This window comes from Lutra lutra, chromosome 2 (assembly GCF_902655055.1).
Source record: "Lutra lutra chromosome 2, mLutLut1.2, whole genome shotgun sequence".
Taxonomy (NCBI): domain Eukaryota; kingdom Metazoa; phylum Chordata; class Mammalia; order Carnivora; family Mustelidae; genus Lutra; species Lutra lutra.
In genome coordinates, this window is record NC_062279.1 from 94,167,319 (window position 1) to 94,185,248 (window position 17,930).

Consider the following 17,930-nt stretch of genomic DNA (forward strand, 5'->3'; position numbering starts at 1 on the left):
GCAGGCTCTCTGCTGAGCAGAGAGCCTGATGTGGGGCTTGATCCCAGGACCCTGGGATCATGACCTGAGCCGAAGGCAGAGGCTTTAACCCACTGAGCCAGCCAGGCGCCTTTAAAATCATTTTCTTAATAACAAACAAAATCTACCAGTTCTTAATTTTTTTTTTTTTTGGAGATTTTATTTATTTATTTATTTGACAGAGAGAGACACAGTGAGAGAGGGAACACAAGCAGGGGGAGTGGGAGAGGGAGAAGCAGGATTCCTGCTGAGCAGGGAGCCCGATGTGGGACTGGATCCCAGGACCCTGGGATCATGACCTGAGCCAAAGGCAGATGCTTAATGAACTGAGGCACCCGGGCACGCCTACCAGTTCTTAATTTGTTTCCGTCCCTTGAAAAGCAGAGGCTTCAATTTATTTTTACCATGAATTTAAAATTTTGATACATGTTTCTATTTTTCAACAAAGATTTAAGTCTTAACATTAATAGAGATAAAGAAAAGTAATTAAATATCAAATTATTTATTTCTTAAAAGAAAATTTTGCCAAAATTTAGATGAATTTGCTGCCCTAAAGAAAAGTTTCATTTTTATTTTTATTTTTTTTTAAAGATTTTATTTATTTATTTGAGAGAGAGAGAGCATGAGAGTAGAGAGGTCAGTAGGAGAAGCAGACTCCCTGCAGAGCAGGGATCCCCAGGTGGGACTTGATCCCGGGACTCCAGGATCATGACCTGAGCCAAAGGCAGTTGCTCAACCAACTGAGCCACCCAGGCATACAGAAAAGTTTCATTTTAAAAAAAAAGATTTGCAGGCATATGATAGTACTTAAATTTTAAAGGCTTTTTTTGTCTTGATAGGTAACAGTATTTTTATTTGTCTTTTGATGTTTGTTATTATACTGTTTTTATTTTTGGTAATTACATTATATAGTCAGTAACTTAAGTGTCATCTTATTAATAAATTTTTTATCCTTTTTCATATTTGAAAAGGATTATTTTATGACTCAATTGCTATTCTGTACATACTTATTCATTAAGTTTATTAAAGAATATTTGATTTTGCCCTTGTATGTTGATAAACACCTCATAACAGACTCTTTTTTTTTTTTTAAAGATTTTATTTATTTATTCGACAGAGAGAAATCACAAGTAGGCAGAGAGGCAGGCAGAGAGAGAGGAGGAAGCAGGCTCCCCGCTGAGCAGAAAGCCCGACGCGGGGCTCGAACCCAGGACCTGGGATCATGACCTGAGCCGAAGGCAGTGGCTTAACCCACTGAGCCACCCAGGCGCCCCCTCATAACAGACTCTTGCTTCAATTGGAAGGGATAGAAGAAAAATGTATGCCTCATAATAATTTGTTTATTGCATACTGAATTTACTTTGATTATCAATCTCGACTGTGGATATTAATTTCTTGATGTATAGCAACTAGTCAAAAATATGCTTACAATTCTTCCTGTAGCATTTTTTTTTTAAGATTTTATTTATTTATTTGTCAGAGAGAGAGCGAGCGAGTGCACAAGCAAGAGGAAGGGCAGAGGAAGAGGGAAAAGCAAACTCTCTGCTGACCAAGGAGTCTGATGTGGGGCTCAATCCCAGGACCCTGAGATCATAACCTGAGCTGAAGGCAGACACTTAACCAAATGAACAACTGAGGTACCCCTTTCCTGTGGTTTTTGGTAGTTATTAGTCATTGGCTTAAATAGATCAGAAGAAATATCAGTAATATAACCTAAATAGCCATATTTGCAAACATTTGAGAAATATTCTTCCTTATTGAATAAATACCTCAATGCTAAACCATTTGAGTCAAAATGAAAAAGATTTAAATTTTACTTAAAAAAAAGTTTATAAGCAAAGCACATACAAAAATCATAGTTGAAATATCATTTAAGAGATCATTTTTCAATCAAAAAAATTTTTCAGCATTTATTTATTTATAGCATATTGGAAACAAAGACCATTCTTTTTTAATATTTTATTTATTTGAGAGAGAGAGAGAAAACAAGTGGGGAGGGGGGATGGGAAGGGGCAGATAAGGAAGGGAGAGACAGAGGAGAAGGAAGAAGTTAACTCCCCCCTGAGCAGGGAACCCAAAGCAGGGCTCAATCCCAGGACCCTGAGATCATGACCTTAGCTGAAGGCAGACGCTTAGACTGAGCCACCCAAGCACCCCTAACTTATATTTAAAATACATTTAGCTTGGGACGCCTGGGTGGCTCAGTGGGTTAAAGCCTCTGCCTTCGGCTCAGGTCATGATTCCAGGGTCCTGGGATTGAGCCCACATGGGACTCTCTGCTCAGCAGGGAGCCTGCTTCCTCCTCTTTCTCTGTTTCTCTGCCTACTTGTGATCTCTGTCTGTAAAATGAATAAATAAAATCTTAAAAAAAATAAAATACATTTAGCTTATTTCACATGTTAGTACAAGTGATTAAAGTACCTTATTTTACAAAACTATGGAGCCATTTCTCTGTGGGATTTGAGAATGTTTGTCTGGAAATTTAATCATTCCCTTGAGGGTAGGGGTTACTCTTTACTATGGTTATTGATGAAATAGTATCTTCTCTATTGAATTTATTTTTTAAACCATTACAAATAATTTATCATGTTGGTTGCCATATCATCAGAACTATGATTCTTTCTTAATTTGTAATAGCAATACTGTACAAAAGGGAAAATACCTACTGTAATGATGCTGTTTGTCATGGTAAAATATGGATCCGAATTTTTTTTTTTTAGAGATTTTAGTCATTTATTTGACAGAGAGATAGAGAGAGAGCACAAGTAAGCAGAGCAGCAGGCAGAGGGAGAGAGAGAAGCAGGCTCTCCATTAAGCAGGGACCCCAAGGCAGGGCTTGATCCCTGGACCCTGGAATCATGACCTGAGTCAAAGGCAGCCGCTTAACCAACTGAGTACCCAGGTACCCCTGGATCCAAATTCTAAGAAAAAAAAAATTATGTTTAATGCATCAAAGAATATTTCAGGTAGGATATAACATTTTTCTCATTAGATGTTTTGATGGGATGAAAGTTTTTCAATTAAAATGAAGCCACTTAAAAGCATAAAGTTGAACTAAAATCAATATGGCTGCACTAATGCTTCAGTGAAGCTTTATTTTAAACTAACTTTTTTTTTTTCTCTCTCTCTCTTCTGCAAAGTTTCCCTTCTCTCTTCTTAGATTTCTGTCTCAGGAACCCAGTACCACTTTGAAGACATGATTAACAAAGCTGGCAACTGGTCCACAATTCCAGTCAAAACTGGTTAGATCCTGAGCACTGTCCACAATAGCCAAACTATGGAAAGAGCCAAGAGTTCCACTTACAGATGAATGGATAAAGGAGATTTGGTATATATAGACAATGGAACATTACTCAGCTATCAGAAAGGATGAATACTTACCATTAATATAGACATGGATGGAACTGGAGGGTATTATGCTGAGTGAAATGAATCAAACAATTATCATATGGTCCCACTCATATGTAGAATATAAGGAACAGCACAGAGGACCATAGGGAGAGAGGGAAACTGAATGGGGAATCTTCAGAGAGGGAAACAAACCATGAGAGACTCTTAACTATAGGAAACAAACTAAAGGTTGCTGGAGAGGGTAGTGAGTGGGAGGGATGGTGTAACTGGGTGATGGGCATTGGGGAAGGAACAAGATGTGATGAGCACTGGGTGTTGCATATAACCGATGAATTAATTGATATCTACACCTGAAATTGATGATGTGGTATGTATTAGCTAATTGAATTAAAACAACAGCAACAAAATAGCTAGATCCTGTATTTCCCTATAAATCCCCCAGCCCTTTCCTCTGGGGGGTTTGCAGTTTTGAAGGCCTTAGATTTCTGCATCCTCCTTTGTCCAGCAAAGCAATAAAGATACTGTTCCTCTTTATCCCACACTCTGTCTTTGTGTTATATTTTGACCAACGTACGGAGTTCAGTTCTTGACAACAGAAACATGAAATGAACTTAAGCCTACACAATTATGAAGAAAGCAATGCATGATAGAAAATGTATATTATTTGGTGATAATAAACATATATTAAGACATTTTCAATTTGCATTTTCAGAAACTCACTAAATTCTGTGTATGGTCATTGTGAGTAGGGCATAAGGTGTTTGTTCAACTCAACACTTACTTCCATAGGCCTGATATCATTGCCAAAGTTTATTATCTCAAAATGTGTGTAGAAGATTGATGATTTCAACTGAAATACAATTGGAAGATGGCTAACTAAAAAACATTTTTTCCCCTAATGAATCTTGATACTGGTGTTAAATTAAATAGAAAAAGAAATGTAAAGTATGTATTTGTGAAAACACATTAGTATATGCAGTGAGGTTGTGACAGTGTTTAGACCTATTTAATTAACAAAGTGTTTTCATAAATGTTTAGTTTCTTTTTATATGAAATTCTGTTAGGGAAAGTGAGGAGAATAGTAATTTTTTCTAGAAAATTTAGATGTTTTCTAAAAAATTCAATAGCCTCTATAGAAGTGGACTTCTAGTAAATTTAAAAAAGAAAATTAGATCAAATTAAGTAAATATGGAAGATATACCAACATTTAATGAAGGAAAAAATCAACTTACATTACTTACATTAACTTACATTAGAACAATGTTGGTCTAGTTGGAATGTGCCAGTTGCCTGTTAGATTAACTTGACATTTTATTCATTTTTTTCATGCTCAGATTTTTGGACTATTACAATAAAGAATGAGTTCTCATGCCCTATATTTCAAGTCAGGTTTATTAAGGAATAATTTACATGTAGATAAACTATCCATTTGTAGGTGTACTAGTTTACTAGTTCGATGAGTTTTTACAAATAAATATAATCCTGTAATTACCTTGTGATATTGTGATTTATAATAAATATAAATTTGGTTTTCCACCTCATTCCTGACACAGAGCTCCTAAAACTCTTGGTGTTTCCTGTGGTGAGAGGAAAGGTTGTTTTGTTATGTTAATGAGGTAATTTATGGGGGCAGTTGCCAGGGGAACCAACCAAGAGATTAAAGGGTTAGAACTTTCAGTACCCCCTCAAACTTCAGAGAGGGGAGAGGAGTTGGGGGTTGAATCAGTTACCAAGAGCCTATGATTTAATTAATCATGACCTTGTAATGAAGCCTCCATAAAAACCCAAAATGACAGGGTTTCAGAGAACTTCCAGGTTGGTGATCATATGTAGATTTGGGGAGAGTAGTACAGGTGCTCCAAGACCTTTCCTTATACCTTGCCCTATGCATCTGTTCCATCTGGCTGTTAGTGAGTTATATCCTATTGTAATAACCCAATAATCTAGTAAGTACAATATTTCTCTGAGTTTTGTGAGCTACTCTAGCGGTCTTGGGAATCTCTGATTTATAACTAGTTGGTCAGAAGTATAGGTAACAACCTGGACTTGAGACTTGCACCTGAAGTGTATGCACAGGCATTTGGGTGACAGTCTTGTCAGCCTCAGCCCTTAATCTGTGGAATCCAATACTATCTACAAGTAGATAGTATCAGAATTGGGTTGAATTTTAAGGGTCCCAGCAAGTGTCCTGAGAATTGCTTTTTGGTATGGGGGACCCCTCCCCGTACTGGGAAAGGTACCAGAACATTTACACTCCATTAAGAAAGAACATTTCTATCACCCTCAAAAGATTCCTTATGCCCCTTTGTAGATAATCTCTTTGTATCATTCCCAATCTCTGATCATTCCCAGAAACTTTGATTTTTGTCTTTATAGTTTAGTTTTGCCCTGAGTTCAATAGATCATAAAGTATATAACCTTCTGTGTCGAGCTTTTTCCTTCTGCATATACTTTTGAGTTCATCTATACTATTGCATGTATCAAGAGTTTGTTTCCTTTTATTTATATGGATGTACAACAATTTATGTATTCATGGTTTGGGGATATTTGGGTTGTTCCCAATTTTGATCAATTATGTATAAAGTAGTTGTAAATATTCATATACAGGTTTAATTTTGAACATGTGCTTTTATTTCTCTTGGGTAACTACTTAATGAGAATGCTATGTCTACTGGAAATTGTATGTTTATGAGAAACTGCTAAATCTTGCAAAGTGACTGTACCACTCTGCTTCCCTACCAGCATATACGGCATTTCCACTTGTTCCACATCCTTGCCAATACTTTCTTCACCACTCCCCTCTTTTTAAAAAATTATTTTTTTCATGGTTATATAGAAATATCTAATTATTGTTTTAATTTACATTTCCTTAATAACTAATGTAAGGTTTTACAGGCAAGATACATAGGACACCAGGCAAGACAGGCGCACAGCAAGGTTTATTAAAGGTGTACTTGGATGAGGTTCCGCAACTCAGGATAGGAGAGTCGGGGAAGTTGCGCCTGGAAAGGGGTTGAGTGAGCTTTTATTGGGCCAAGGCAGGGTGAGGGCTCATAACCATATTTGGTAAGTTTAGAGGTTGTGGCTTGGGAAGTCCCAAAGTGGCTGGTTTCTGTTTCTCATATAGGTTTCGGTTTACTCAAGGTGACGTGTCCTTGACAGATGTCCTTCTGGTGGGAAAGTCCTGGGAAGGGGGAAGATGGCGGTCTGGCGGCCATTTTATTGTTCCTCCTACATTCCCAGGGCTGCCAACCTAACAACTAATAGTGTTGAACACATTTTCAGTGCTTATTTGCCTTTCAGCTCTCTGGTAAAATGTCTCTTTAAATATTTTCTCCATTTTTTAAATTATGAAAACTTACTTTTTTAGAATAATTTTTGGCTTATAGAAAAACTAAGTAGAAAGTGCAGAGAATTCCTGTATGCTCCCTACACCTCACCTATAGAGCCTCCCCCATTATTAACACCCACACTACAGTTGTATGTTTGTGATGAAACATGAACCTACATTGACCCATCATAATCATCCTAAGTACATAGTTTATGTTAGTGCTCACCTTTACTGTTGTACTTCTTATGGGTTTGACAAATGTAAATGGCATTTATCAGTTGTAATAACATTATACAGAATTTTTTCCTTGCCCTTAAAGTCCTCTGGCCACCCTTATTCATCTGTCCCTCCCATCTAAGCTCTAGCAACTACTGACATTTTGTTGTTTCCATAGTTCCCTCTTTTCTAGACTGTCATATAGTTGGATATTTCTAGATATAATAGAAAGCTATATTCAGATTGATTTCTTTCATTAATAATACACATTTTTTTCTTCCATGTCTTTTCATGACTAGATAGCTCCTTCCTTTTTAGCAATGAATAATATTCCAATGCCTAGATATACCACAGTTTATCAAAATTCAAAATTTGTTTGTTTTAAGGAATTTGTCCATTGTGTGTATTTTCAAATTAAATTTATTGACAGAAAACTTAAAAAATAACATTCCTTTTATTTTCCTTTAAATGTCTATTGGATCTTTAGTAATTCTCCTCTTAGGTTCTGAACATTTGTAATGTGTGCCTTTGCTTTTTTCCTTTATCAGTGTGGCTAGTTGAATATCAATTTTACTGATTTTTTTTTCAAAGAACAAGCTTTTAGGTTTTTGATTTCCTTTTTTTAAAATTTCATACACTTCATCCTTTTTGTTTGTTTTATTATTATTCTCTTCCTTCTACTCGTTATGGTTTTAATCTGCTTTTTCCCCTCGTATATTAAGATAAAAGCTTAGATTATTTATTTAATGCCATCCTCACTTTTTTAATGCTCTAAGTTTCAGCATAGACAATGCTTTAGCTTTACCCCACAAATTTTGAAATTTTATATATTCATTTTTATTAGATTAAAATTTTTGATAATTTATCTGTCTTCTTTGATTCATAAGTGTTCTGAAGTTTTTAATTTTCAAATGTATTAAAATTTCCAGATATTATTTTTTAATTGATATCTACTATAATTTCTATGACTTAGTATGTTGAAGTTTGTGTTTTGACCTAGAATACTTTCTGTCTTGGTGAATCTTCCCTAGGCACTAGAAAAGAATGTGTATTTTGCACTTATAGAGGAGAATGTTCTAAATGTCAGTTAAGTCAGTTTGATTGAGGGTGATGTTGAGGTCTCTGTTCTTACTTATTTCTGTTTACTGCTTCTATTGAAAGCTATGTTGAATCCTACAACTATAATTGTGGGTTTCTTTGCTTCTCTTTTTAATTATATTGGGTTTTGTTTAATGCATTTTGAAATCCTATTGTCAGATTTGTACAAATTTGCATTCATTATGTCTGCTTAAAGAATAAATTCTTTGTTGTCACGTAATGTTATTTATCACTGGTTTAAAGTCCTTTTTCTGAAGTCTACATTTTCTGATATTAATATAACTACTTCAGCTTTCTTTTAATTAATACTTGTATGTTATATCTTTTTTTATCCTTTTCTTTTAATCTATCTATACTGATATATTCAAAGTGTGTTTCTTACAGATAGCAGCATGTAGTGAAACTTGTTTTCTTATTCCATCTAACAGTTTCAACCTTTTGTTTAAGCATTTGTGTTTAATTCAGAAATTATGTAATTTATTTTTAATTTTTCCATAATTTAATCATTATGTTTTATAAATTATGTTTAATGTAATTATTGATGTGGTGGATTTTACTTTTACTAATTTTTCTTTGTCTTTTCAGTTCATTGTCCCTTTTTTCTCCTGTTTCCTGCCTTTTGTCTGCTTAAATAATTATTTTTTATGATTATGTTTTATCTCCCATTTTAGCTTATTAGTTGTATCTCATAAAACTGCCTTATTAATTGCTTTTTCATTTATAATATTATATTTAACTTATCACAATATACTTTAAAAATATTGTATATTAAGCTTTCATTTCCACCCTTCTATCCTTTGTGCTACTTTTGTTATACATTTTACTCCTACATTGGTCATAAATTTTACAATAACCTGCTATCATTTTTACTTGAAATAGTCAATTGTCTTTAAAGAGATTACAAAGGAGAAAAAATGAAACATTTATATTTACTTTATTTTACTATTTCTGGTGCTTTTCTTTTTATAAATCCAAATTTTTATTTGTATCATACATCTTCATCCCATGATCTACCTTTAAGATTTCTTGTAATGGAGGTTTTTTTTTTTTAATTTTTAAAAAAGACTTGCTTAATTTTATAAAAAGGAAGAGAGACTGTGCTCTCATGCCCAAATGGGAGGAGGGCAGAGGGAAAGAATCTTCAAGTAGACTCCCCACTGAGCATGGAGCCCAATAAGGGGCTTGATCTCACAATCCATGAGACTGTGACCTGAGCTGAAACCAAAAGTTGGAGGCTCAGCCCACTGAGCCACCCAGGTGCCCCTCTGTAATGGGGGTTTTATGGAAATAAATTCTATTAGCTTTTGTTTGACAAGTCTTTATTTCATCTTCACTTTTGAAAGATTTTGCTGGGCTTAATGTTTTAATTGATCAATTTTTTTTTTTTTAAGTACTTTTCAGATGTCCCCTATTGTCTTCTGATTTGCATAGTTTTTGATGGGAAGTATGACTTAATTCTTTATTCCTTTGTATACAATGTTTTCCTATTTTTCCTCCAGTTACTTTCAATATTGGTTCTTTACTTTTGTTTTCAGGTGTTTAACTATGACATGTTTTTTTAAGTACTTTTTATGTTTTTACTTTTTAAATACACTGCTTGGAATTCTCTGAGATTTTTGATCTTTGGTATATCGTCTTTCATTATATTGGAAATTTATCCTTTACTTTCGTTCCTAGTATTACTTCTTCCTCGTTCTCTTTATTTTCCTCTTTAAATCAAAGCACACATGTTAGACCATTTGATATTATCCATATCTCCTAGTTACTCTGGTATTTGTTTCTCTTCCTTTTTCTCTTTATGTTTCATTTAGAGTATTTTATATCAACCTACTTTTAACTTCACAAATTTCTTGCTTATATATATTAAGACTGTCATAGTAATTCTTCATCTCAGATATCATGGGTTTTGGGGGGTGGGAAAGATTTTATTTAACTCATTTTAACAGTTTCCATTTTTGTTGAAATTCCTCATGTGTGTTCTTCACCTTTACCACTATATCCTTCACCACTATATCCCTGACTGATAGTTTCAACATTTGTGTAATTTCTCAATCTGCTTTGTTGATTGTTTTATCTCTGGACTGTAGCTTTTTCTTTCTTGATATTTTGTCTTTTTGAATGAATATTGAACACTGTCAGTTGAAGAACAATAGGGAGAGGTGAAGAGTATTGAGTGACAAAAATGAATACAACTCTTCCATTACAATGATAGTGAATATTGGGTTTTGTTTATATTATTGTCCTTTGAATTTCTTCAGTGGTGGGATGTCTGAACTACATGATTAGGGTGAGTCTTGTAGTGCTAGAAGATTTTTCTCAGTTTTTCTGCTTTATTCTCAGTCTTTTTTTTTTTTTTAAGATTTTATTTATTTGTTAGAAAGAGAGAGAGAAAGCACATAAGCAGGCAGAGAGGCAGGCAGAGGTGGAGAGAGAGGCAGAGAGAGAGAGGCAGGCTCCCCGCCGAGCAAGGAGCCCAATGTGGGACTTGATCCCAGGACCCTGGGATCATGACCTGAGCCGAAGGCAGCAGCTTAACCCACTGAGCCACCCAGGAGTCCCTATTCTCAGCCTTCAGAATCTCTTACACAACTGTCAAATACTGGGTCTCTCTCCACACTCCTTTTTCTCTACTAGTGGTAACCTTCTTTTCCTTATTACTTAATGCTAGGTTCATGGTGGGGGCAGGGAGTGAGTTTTTGCTTCTTCTTGTGTAAGCTCGGTCTTAGACAATACCTGTGTGCCCAAGCATCAGGAAGGGGGTCCTTGTTATCGTTCTTGACCTTCTTATCTGGATGACAGACTTATATCTGGAGGTTCTTAAATAGGGGAGATACATTTTGCCTCTCCTTATCCCAGCAATAAGACATCTCTGCTTTATACAGGCACAGGATTTTGACCCATAACGGTTTTCTTTTATTCCTTTATGGGCGGACAATCTTGATCCATCACTCTACTGGAAGTAGTGATATTTCCTTGTTTTCTGGTGTCAAGAAGGAAAGTTTGTTGGCACTTCCCCAGAAGTTGATGAGTTCTGCTTCTATGAACCATTAAATTTTTGCCTGGTCCCTAGTTATAATACAGACTGCTGTCCTTCCCTCAGTGGCTTAAAGCACTTTTTCTTCCTAATGAGAAAGGTCCAGGGGAGTGGGCTACATTTTGAGATTTACTCCATCTCCACAATGCCTGTTAGAGTTACAGGGTATATCTGGTGTCCTGCTCTGCTCTCATTCTTTCCCATGACCACCCTAAGCAGATTCGTAGAAAAGAGCTTGAGTTAATGCGAATGCCCCTTGTGTCGGCTACTCTGAGTTATTCTAAACTCTTATGCTATCCCACATTTATTTAATAGGAATTTATTGAAGTTTTTGCTAATTTCTTTTTACTTGCTACTGTGGTGGCCAGTTCTTTCTCTGTGCTCTATAAAAGTGAAGAAGTTTTGGGTCCTGTCTCCTATTAGAGGTGCTTGTCAGTCTTTGGAACTTCGTTTACTTTGTTGTCTCACCACCTTAGCTCTCTGATGGGTCAAGGAAAGTTGTATTTTTATAGATCATACAGTATTTTCTAGTTGTCAGGATCAGAGTAATATTCTCCTTTGGCTTTCTACATCCTAAGAAGAATTGTAAATCTATAAAGCATTTTTAGTTTTAGCTATTCATTTATTTTTAAGTAGACTCCACACCCAGCATGGTGCCTAATGTAGGGCTTGAACTCATGACCCTGAGAGCAAGACCTGAGCTGAGATCAAGAATCAGACCCTTAATCAACTGAGCCACCCAGGCACCCCCAAAGCATTTTTTTAAAGAAAAGAAAACATATGGGTCATATATTTTCCTTCATCATAGAAGTTTAAAACAGGTACAGAAAATATAGAACAAAACAGGATCTCTCCTCAGATAAGACATTCCAACCTACTGATTTGCAATTTGACTAATATAAACATCTACAAATAGAAGAGGAAAAAAATGGCAAAAATTATTTGGGATATAGAAAATGGCTGTAACAGTGTAATAAATGTTGCTCCTTCTGTCTATAAAAAAAGGAAATTGGTGGTTACATAAATTTGGGATATTTTGGGGTGAACAAAGATTAATAATTCGCTTCCTAGAGGACTTCTCCATCTTTTTAATGTAAATGTACACCATGGATCTCTTAGAGAAAATAAGTCTATCTAGCAATTTGCAATCTGATGTGACCACTAAATTTGGCTTTTTTTTTTTTTAATAGAACAAAACAAAGTATTCCATAGAATGCAATGTAAGAAATGCTGGTTTAGATATTTCTAATGGCATAGGAATTCTAAACCTTTTTAATATTGTCTCATTTTTAAAACTTTGATGTCATCGTGTCTAGTATTTTATTTACTTTATTTTTTATTTTAATTTTTAGATGGCTTTTATTTTTATTTTATTTTTTATTTTATTTTATTATTTTATTACTTTTTTATTTAATTAAAAATTTTATGTTTAGTATTTTACGGTTCGACTCTAGATGAAATTTTTAAAATCTAATAAAGCAGGAAAATGTAAAAAAAGGTAGAAAACAAAGTGCATACAGTATGATTAGCTTTATATTAGCCAACTTTAGATAAATTCTATGAGATCTAATATAAACTTTAGTTTTTTGTTTTTTTTTTTTCTTCCTTGAATTCTTTTCAGTCGGATAAACCATACTGGAAATAAGTCAAATTAAATCTGGGCAGAGACTCACATTTGGTTTTTGTTGCTGAGATAATTTTTATTGTTATCTTCCAAAGAACTCTTTCAAAACACCTTCCATTTTTTCTACATCAGATAAACCTTGTGTTGTAAGCAATAAGACTGATAAATAGGTGAAATAATCTCATGACCAGACCACTTTGACATCTCAGTAATCTATTTATTTTGGAGTGAGTCAAGATGTTTTGACTTATACTGCATGAGTAATATTCTACAATTTTTTTTTTATTTTATCCTTTCATTCACTCACTAGTTAATTCATTTATTCATAATTATTTGAACTTAAGTTTACTACCAATTTTCAGGACCAATGAGGAATAAGAAATTTATTATGTTTTGTATCTATACTGATTTTTTATCCTACCCACTAAGAAGTAAACATAAATGTTTATGGATTTATATTATTACTTTGAAAACTCTAAAGCAGGGGCGCCTGGGTGGCTCAGTGAGTTAAGCCGCTGCCTTCGGCTCAGGTCATGGTCTCGGGGTCCTGGAATCAAGCCCCGCATCGGGCTCTCTGCTCAGCAGGGAGCCTGCTTCCTCCTCTCTCTCTGCCTGCCTCTCTACCTGCTTGTGATCTCTGTCTGTCAAATAAATAAATAAAATCTTTAAAAAAAAAAACTCTAAAGCAAATGTGTGTGTATGTATGTGTATGTAGATGACTGAATATTAACCAAGCTTTTGTTTCTCCTTTTAACTTTTCCCCATGATATCTGCTGTTACAAAAACAATATTTTAAACTAAAATGTATAGTTTGTTTTGCAGCATATTGCACACAAACACACACTTTATATTTTTTATTTATGTGCCTAGTAAAATATGTTTCAACAGTAACAGTTAATTTCAGTAATTAAATGGTTAACCATGGGAAGATAACAAAATCTTATTTTTAAAGGTCAAATGATAATTGATATTCACTGTAGTTTGTATCATGCATTTCTTTGTGCTTTTGACCTATTTGTTAGACATTTGCCTGAATTGATATGCCATACCAGGAAGATCAATTATAAATTAGTAGACAATATCTTCATTGCATGGCCAAGAATAGTTCCTTAACTCAAGATATACAAAATATATATATTTTTTTCTGTAGGGAAAGAAAATAGTTACATTAAGGTTATTTTTGAAAGTTTAGTATTTAATCTGAAACTTGAGTTACATAATATTATCATGTCCTAATTACTCATTATCATAGGATTGAGTGGAATATTACTAAAGATTGTTGTACTGATATTTAACTCTTAAGTAACTGATAAAATCAGAGATGTAAATAAAGCAGATATTATAAAAACATAATAGATATTATTCCTATGTGTAAGTTTCAGAAAAAATAAAATTTCAGAAAATCAACTTACCTAAGAAATTACTTAAAATATCAAGTTTGCTTAAATATAGTCGTTTGACTAACATGAGTTAATAATACTCTGGTAAACTGTTAAGTATTGAGACATTAAAAAAGTAAGCTGATTAAATCTACATCAAGCATGGCTGCCATCTTGTGGGGACAGGATATAATGTAGTGAGGGGCCAATCTCAAAGTGCCCCTGTTGGGTTTTAAGTCATTATTTTACCTTTATCTACCACTTGCTTGATTTTTATTAACATTCTACTTAGAATTTCACATCAATACCAGACAGAAGAGATAAGAAATCTAAACTAAAATTGGTGCTCTGATATATATATCTAATTTTTGCTCTTAAAACTTCAGGATGAAACAGGTAATGAGGATTAAAGAGTACACTTATTATGATGAGCACTGAGTAATGTGTAGAATTGTTGTATCACTATATTGTATACCGGAAACTAATATAACACTGTATGTTAACTATACTGGAATTAAAACTTAAAAAAAAAAGTTAATAAAAAATGTCAATATCATGGCTAATGTAGGGATAGCGGAAAAGCTTTGAAATTTAAAGTTTTGACTTGCATTAACTTGTAGTAAATTAAGTTTGATAGAGTTCTAATATTAACCAAAAAACCCCTTATTAACAATCTATTCACAGAATTTGTTGGAATATATATCTCATTGAGTTAGAAGAAAACATGACATTACTCTGACAGAGCCTTGCAGATTTAGGGAAGGTGTTGAAAGGGAGAAAGGGATTAAGAGTTTAATGTGGAAGGAAAGAAGGAGGGCAAGAAGAAAGGAAGGAAGGAAGGGATGGAGGGCAGAACCACGGAGGGAAGGTGGGAAGGAAGGAAGTATCACCTGTTATCAAGCATAAGATTTATAGTAATGTCACAGATAACATAGTTTGACAAAGCAGAAAGTGGTGGGCCACTGCAAGGTTGATCTGCCCCACCCTGTGCAAAAAAGAACATGGTATACCCAATGTGAATATGTTACATAGAAATGTATGATTTAATGATTTTCTTGAAGCATATATAAGAGTCAAAAAATTGTGTTTTCTAAATTTGAGTCCTTCAACAAATGTCAGTACAACTTTTGTGACTCAATTTCTCATTCTCTTCCAGAAAACCATGCATTGAATAAGGGAAGCCCTAAAGTCCCATTGAACTTTGAACTTTTTTGATCTGCTAAGTATAAAATTGCCTTTTCAACTGCTCAAACAAAAAGAATTTTTACTTCTGCAAATGAACATCTCAATTATAAATTTACAGCCATAATTTGTTTTTGCCTGCATATGCAGGTAGTCAGTCATTGTAAGCTCATAGTTTTCCTTTCATAGTCATATTAATTAAAGTTGCAGTAGACTTAGAATCATTTGTGTGGCTAATCATATCTGTAATACTAATGATACAATTGTAGCAAAGTATAAAAGATGATCAAAATGCATTATATTCTATTTTTTCTCTGCTATTTTTTTCAAAGCTGTTTTCACCCTAATTTTCAAGTAAGCTATCCCATAAATTTACAGAGTTTTATATCAAAACAAAATACATCTCTTGATTCACTGAATATTACTGAAGTTCTTTAAAACTGACTAATGTGGGGTGCCTGGGTGGCTCAGTGGGTTAAGCCGCTGCCTTCGGCTCAGGTCATGATCCCAGGTCCTGGGTTTGAGCCCCGCGTCGGGCTTTCTGCTCAGCAGGGAGCCTGCTTCCTCCTCTCTCTCTGCCTGCCTCTCTGCTTACTTGTGATTTCTCTCTGTCAAATAAATAAATAAAATCTTTAAAAAAAAAACTGACTAATGTAAGTTGACTTACTACCATTGTAACATTCAGTGAGCAGCTGATTTTTATTTATTTATTTTTAAAATTTTATTTATTTATTTATTTTAAAGATTTTATTTATTTATTTGACAGACAGAGATCACAAGTAGGCAGAGAGGTAGGCAGAGAGAAAGGGAGAGGGAAGCAGGCTCCCTGCTGAACTGAGAGCCTGATATGGGACTCGATCCCAGGACCCTGAGATCATGACCCGAGCTGAAGGCAGTGGCTTAACCCACTGAGCCACCCAGACGCCCTGAGCAGCTGATTTTTAAATCAGACATTGGTATTCCTAATATTTGTTTAGAGTAAAAATGAAAGAATTATATATCCCAGGGATGTCCATTACGTTGTTTTCTTTCCACAAATTACGTTGAACATGATTAAAGGAGACTGCATATCCCCTCCAAAAAGGCAAATTAATAGTTTCCCAAAGTCTATACTTCCATAAAAAAAAATCATTATTCTTTACATCTTTAAACTGCTAGGATTATCTACCACTTCTTGAAATTACAGTAGTCTCCCTTATCCACAGGGGATATGTTTGAAGACCCACAGTGGGTATCTGAAACCACAGCTAGTACTGAACCTTATATATACTTAAGATTATTGCTATACATACATACCTATGATAAAGCTTAGACAATAAATTAGGCACAGTATGAGAGTAACAATAATAATAATAATAAAATAGAGCTATTATAACAATATACTGTAATAAAAGGTATATGAATGCGGTCCCTTTTTTTCTCAAAATAACTTATTGTACTGTACTCACCTTTTTACTAATGATGACATAACATGATAAAATGCCTACATGATGAGAGGAGGTGACATGAATGACATAAACAATGTGACGAAGCATTAGGCTGCTGTTGATCTTCTCATGATACAAAAGGATGATCATCAGGTTCCAGGCCATGGTTGACTTCAGTTAACTGAAACTGTGGAAAGCAAAACTGCGGATAAGGGGGGGGATTACTGTATCGATGTTCATAATACAACTCATGCCTGAATTGAATTGACACTCTCCACATACAAAGAATAAATTCATGACTCATGGTTCCCTTAAATTTTTATTCCAAAAATTAGTCATTGGTGTAAAATTTTCATGAATGGAAGCTATTTTTTTCACAAAAAAAATATGCTGGAATGCCAAAGTTTTGAATTTCAGTGCAGCAAGTCAGATGTATCAGCCATTTCCGTATGATAATGCTTGAATTAAAGCTAAGTAGCCTTAATTAGACTAATAGATGGCCTTCATAAAAAGCGTATATGGAAGTACAACCAGTGAATTTATTTTTTCTTCTCTGGAATTTAACATCTAACTTACATATTAAAAAATTTTGCGTCCATCTAACCCAAGTAAACTAATTTTGTACCCATCTAATTATATCACAATATGAAATTTTCTAAAATAGTAGGAAATATGGTTAACACATAATTTAAAAATGTGTTTAAACTCATATTTCATACAAAAATCACTAATTAGGGCTCATTTGGTATAGAAATTATTTCAACAGTTTAAAAGAGTGATTGATATTTTTAAATTTAAAATTAGTAAACCACGTTTTACTTCAATTCTGCATTAACTTTGTGTTACTTTTAGAAAGCTACATCTCGTGGCACTATTATCACTTCTGAATGTCAGGAATGTGCATTTTGATGCCTTTATGGTTTTTGTGATATGTGATGCAGACTCTTGTAAATGTCTGAGTATTGTGACAGTAGTTCTGAAGTACAGCTACACATTAGAGTTGTATTCAGACAGTTTAAAACATATTGGTCAGAGATTTTGATTCAATTAGCCTGAAGTGACCTTTTTTCAAAGCTTTCCAGGTTATTCCAAAGTGAAGCTACCTTTGAGAACCAATAAATGGGAGGATTTTGGAATAATGAAAATATTTTGCTCATAATACTCCAGAACAGATTTCCAAGATGGAAGATAATATGAACTGAATATATTTAGCTATTTCCAGGAGTGACCTTTATTAAGCCAGGTCTGAGCCAGCTAATGTTTTGAAGTT